This window comes from Eschscholzia californica, unplaced genomic scaffold (assembly GCF_041429995.1).
Source record: "Eschscholzia californica isolate CP2 unplaced genomic scaffold, dmEscCali1.0.p SCAF_3, whole genome shotgun sequence".
NCBI lineage: Eukaryota > Viridiplantae > Streptophyta > Magnoliopsida > Ranunculales > Papaveraceae > Eschscholzia > Eschscholzia californica.
Window position 1 is genome coordinate 25,498,857 of NW_028238420.1, and position 4,823 is coordinate 25,503,679.

Genomic DNA, 4,823 nt, shown 5'->3' on the forward strand with positions numbered 1-4,823 from the left:
GTTAAAAAAAATATATAAATATATACATATTCTCAATCTCAAGATAATTTTATATCAGGGGAAGGTAGCTTGAAAAATGGAAATAGGTACTTAAGAATATTATAAGTCTTTGTCTCATCCTAACTACTACAAATTGAAGGTTAAACGACTCGATATACGAGTAAATCTCATTTTCAAATTTTCACCATTAGAAGCATAAAGTTATATCATTAATCCAGCCTATATGCTTAGCTTTTAGGTGCGTATACAAATAATAAAACAACATTGTAAAAGAAAAAATATATATCAATGTTCTCACTGAAACGAAGTTAGGCTATACTCAATAGTTGGTCCAGTAGCTAAACAGTATTGATTGGTTAGATAGTGATTTAGGCAAATGTTTGCATTCAATTTAAGTATTTCTTAAAAATAAAAAGTAAAACTTGCCGATATGTAACGTACAGAGCCGTGTTTGAGGGGGTGGGGGGGGGGGGGGGGGGAGGGCATCCGCCCTGGCCCCCACCTTAAAGGGGCCCACTTCCAATTAAATACGCTGTATATGGTATAAAAATAACTAATGGAGTGAATAAAACCAAAAGAGAAAGAGTTATTTTGTAAAAGGGGCAAAGATAAGTACCTGGTGATGAGTTTGGGGCATGACTTTATATTCTTTTGAGTTTGGGGCATAAAATGATGTTGACTACTTCAACCGTTTGAATTTAACTAACTCCCCTCTTAATCATATAATTAATTATATTAATTTTTGGCATTTTTCTTTAAAATCCGTTTGGATTAATCAAAACCTAAAAAGAATGATTAAACAAACAGTCGAACTTCTTTCCGCCTAAACAGTAAGATGAGAGGAGCTTCATCATCTCCTACCATTTTTCTGTCTCGCTTAAACAGAAAGATGAGAGGAGCTTCATCATCTCCTACCATTTTTCCAGTACTAAAAAGCTATAATCGAAGGGGTTGCGTTGGAGTTTATTTTCTTGATAATAGGTATTAGTTAATAAATTTTCTCAACTTTTCTTCGTTTTTCTGCTGTTGTAAAATCAAATCCAGGATTCTGGGTTTTAATTTTCAATTCTTGAGATAACAGGATTTTTTTGTCTCATTTCTTGTTTTGATTGAACAATCCTAGATGTTTGGATATTATGATTGAATGTTTAATCAATATTTTATGTTAACTTATAATTTTGTGTATTGATTTCTCTTTTGATACCTAGGGTTGATTCAATCAAAAACTAATTTTGTTTGAAAATTTTGAATTGGTTAAATATGAAATGATTTTACTTTTAGAAGTTTTGATTGTTTAGGATTTTTGATTTATTTAAGGTTTTGATACAATACCTATTTCGGTTTGCACAAATGTAATAAGAGAAATCTAAGTTTAAGAAATTATTATTTAGGGCATTAAAAATTCGAAAAAATAGTGTTTGGAGAATTTACAAAAGAATTTAGTAACTGACAGTTACTTTTTGGATGACAAAGTTAGTCAAAACTAGTCAAAGTTAAATCATGCCCCAAACTCAAAAAAAAATTCAAAATCGTGCCCCAAACTTATCAGTCGGTACTTATCTTTGCCCCATTTACAAAATAACTCAAAGAGAAATTGGCTCAGTGGTGATATACCAACTCGATAATCAAAGGTCCTAGGTTCGACCTTCATTGCTTCCATTTTTTCATTTGTTTTTTAATTAGTACCAGTCAAACATTCTAGGGGCTTATAATTCGTTCTATTCTGAAGTTAAAACTATCTCAAATTAACTTTGTTCTGTTTTTATATTTCTAGAGATATTTAGACTTGGAAAAAAGTACCATATATTTTTATTACTTAGCTGCTATGCTTCTTGCATATCAAAGCAACTTGAAAAATAATTGAAGCGATTATTCAGAAACCTCATACAACGAGTTTGGTTTCGTCAACAACTTAAATTTATGTTATTATAGTATTTTCTAACTTTACGTTATAATACAAGAAGGCCTCATCTAAAGTTTGGCACCGGGCCCTCAAACTCTCATGCCACGACTCTGGTAACATACAAGAGTTATTTTAGTTCTACATGTAGATGCATTAGTAATATTATTCTACAACCAACATTTAACGTAGAATAAAAAATATAAATATTATCTCCATTGTGTGGACAAAAGTCTACATAAGCACTTCGTAAGAGTTTCTTGAATTAGGTATTTATGAATTAGAGCATTATATGAGTGCATATTATTTTTGACTCTTAATCAAAGTCTTCGTGACAAACATTTATACATTTATTTTATTTAAAACAAGTAGCTAACCAATCACTTTCAATGATTCAATTATATATTCTAAAAAACTTGCTAGAAAACATGAAATGTATTAATATAAATAGAGTGCAATCTCATTATTTACAAAAACATTCACAGAGTTTGGAAGGTTCACATAAATAGAAGAATCCAAGAAAACTACTAAGATGGATACTGAGATTAAGAAGTTTTTGGTCGACTACTACAAAACGATTGATTTAAGCATAACAGGCCTTGGCACCTTCTATCATGATAATGCCATATTCACCCACTTAAATGCCAAGGTTTCTGGCAAAGTGGACATTGTCGCAACATTAGCTGCTGCCCCTTTCAGCCCATGTCAACATTTGGATAACTTTACATTTGATTATCTCCCGCTAGATAGTCGTAGAGGAATGGCAGGCGGGGCACATGTGCTGGTACGAGGGAAAGTTAGGATACCAAGCACTAACCCTAACTTCATAAATTTCACTCAGGTTCATTCGTTGTCTACTTTGCTAATTTATTTTTTCGTATTGATTCGTACAAGTTTATTACTATAATTATTAATTTAACCTTTCATCTGATGGTCACATTATGTTTATAGAAAGATTTTGCCTAATGCAATAATACCCTTGTCCGATTTAACGGAAAATTCAAAATATGACGTCAAATGTAAATAATGTCGACGTTTCATAAATATTTAAAGAGGACATAAAAAGTATCTACGTCGTATTTTTTTCATTCTGTTGAAGACATGAAGTTGTTCCTCTACATACTTGCTAAATAAAATTTTTAACAATTTTTTTTATTAAATTCACGTGTGTGTGTATATATATACTTTCATCTTAAACATGCTCGTCTTTAAAATATATCATTCTTACTTCTAGTTTTTCATTCTTCTCAGATGTTCCGATTGGTGAAGAACGGTCTTGACGTGGTTGCTGATCAAGACATTTTTATAACGTTTGCCTGATCGTAATCCTCTCGGTCCGTTATGCATGTGTTGGTAAATAAATAAAGATGAACTTGGTGGTGCTTATGTTGTGTCTTTAATTTGAGTTTTCTTGCTAAATTTGTAATAAATGATGTACATCATCACTACTGTGTCCTATGTATTTGTAATAATATTTGTGTTTAGGATTTTCATCCTTGCTCTCATGTTTAATGGAAATGAAATCCAAAATATTAGGTAGCTAAGCTAAATCACAATATCTATTGATTGATAATCATCTTCAGGGGCAACCCAGACCCAAAGTAGCCAAAACGGCTGCTTTGGGCCTCACTTTTAAAAGGGCCCCAAAATTCAAGTAAATTAATGGCGTATCTAACATTAAAAAAAAAAAAAAAAAAAAAAAAAAAAAAAAAAAAAAATTAAACTCATAAAAACATTTTGAACCATATGGGCTAGAACTATCGTACCATCTTACCTTCTTGAAAGGGTCAACATTTAAAGTGTGGGACTACCATATAAATTAAAAACCTAAAAAGTCCTGTCTAACCTAACTCTTTTCTAATTGGTCAGATAACTTTCGAAACTTTATTGTTCCTTTTGCTCTCCTATCTCTACAAATTCTTATCATTTTTAGGCTCCTAGTCCAAAAATCTACACCTAATATTAATATAGAATATTAGGTCAAAATAATAATTATAATGGATATTTAGTCCAAATTGATTCATCTTTATAGAAAAAATAGATCTCTATCATTTCTATTTAATCATAATACCCATTATAACCTTTTATATAAGAAAAAAAATCCACTTTTGAAAAACAATCCCTAAAATTCTCTTTCTTTTTTTTTCTCAAATTTTTTCGATTGATTTCAAACTTACTATCTGTTTCGCAATATACACATTTTTTTAGTATCAATTACGTATATTTCTACAACAAAACACATTTAGTATAGTTAAAGTATGTCTAGATGTCAAAGTTACAGTGTTTTTCTGTTTATTAATTTTTGTTTTGTTTCATAAATAACTTGTTATTTATTGTTAAAGTTTCATACTTTATTTCATTTTTTTTATGTGTGTCATACATAACACATTATGTATCAACAATGTTTCTTTCAAAAGGGAAAATAACTAAAATCTCTTTTTCTGGGAAAATTGGACCTTAATCCCTTTTGGAATTTTATTTCGAGGCCTAAAAAACGTGGACCCAAATTTTTATGGTTATATATATTTTATTTTATTCTAATCTACTTTTTTAAATTTATTATGTTAGATATCCTCGTTTTAAAAAGAATTAATTTCTATTTTATTGTTGAAGAATAATGTTAATTTAATCTATTATATTAGATGTTATCAAGTGAAAGATATTCCGACTTTCAACAGAAAAAAAACCAAAAAAACAAGGTATGACGAAAAAATTGGACTATGAACACATAATAATTGGATTATGAACACATGTGAGGGAAAATTTTATTATAATAGTCTTGCATCTCAAAAAGAAAGAGAATGTGTACAAACATGTTTAGCTAATCTCTATATAACTAAATGTAAATTGGATATTCTTTTATATTATATAGTTCAGGTTTATGATTTTTATACTAAGTTATCTGCTAAAACAAAATAAATTA

General features: G+C 29.7%; 1 long non-coding RNA gene across 1 annotated transcript; it reads left to right on the forward strand.

Annotated features, from left to right (window-relative positions):
* Positions 1 to 2,328: 2,328 nt before the first annotated feature.
* Positions 2,329 to 3,450, forward strand: LOC147549191 (uncharacterized). The gene is made up of 2 exons (XR_015238606.1): positions 2,329 to 2,741; positions 3,152 to 3,450. It is a non-coding gene; the product is annotated as an uncharacterized LOC147549191 (long non-coding RNA).
* The last annotated feature ends 1,373 nt before the right edge of the window (positions 3,451 to 4,823 follow it).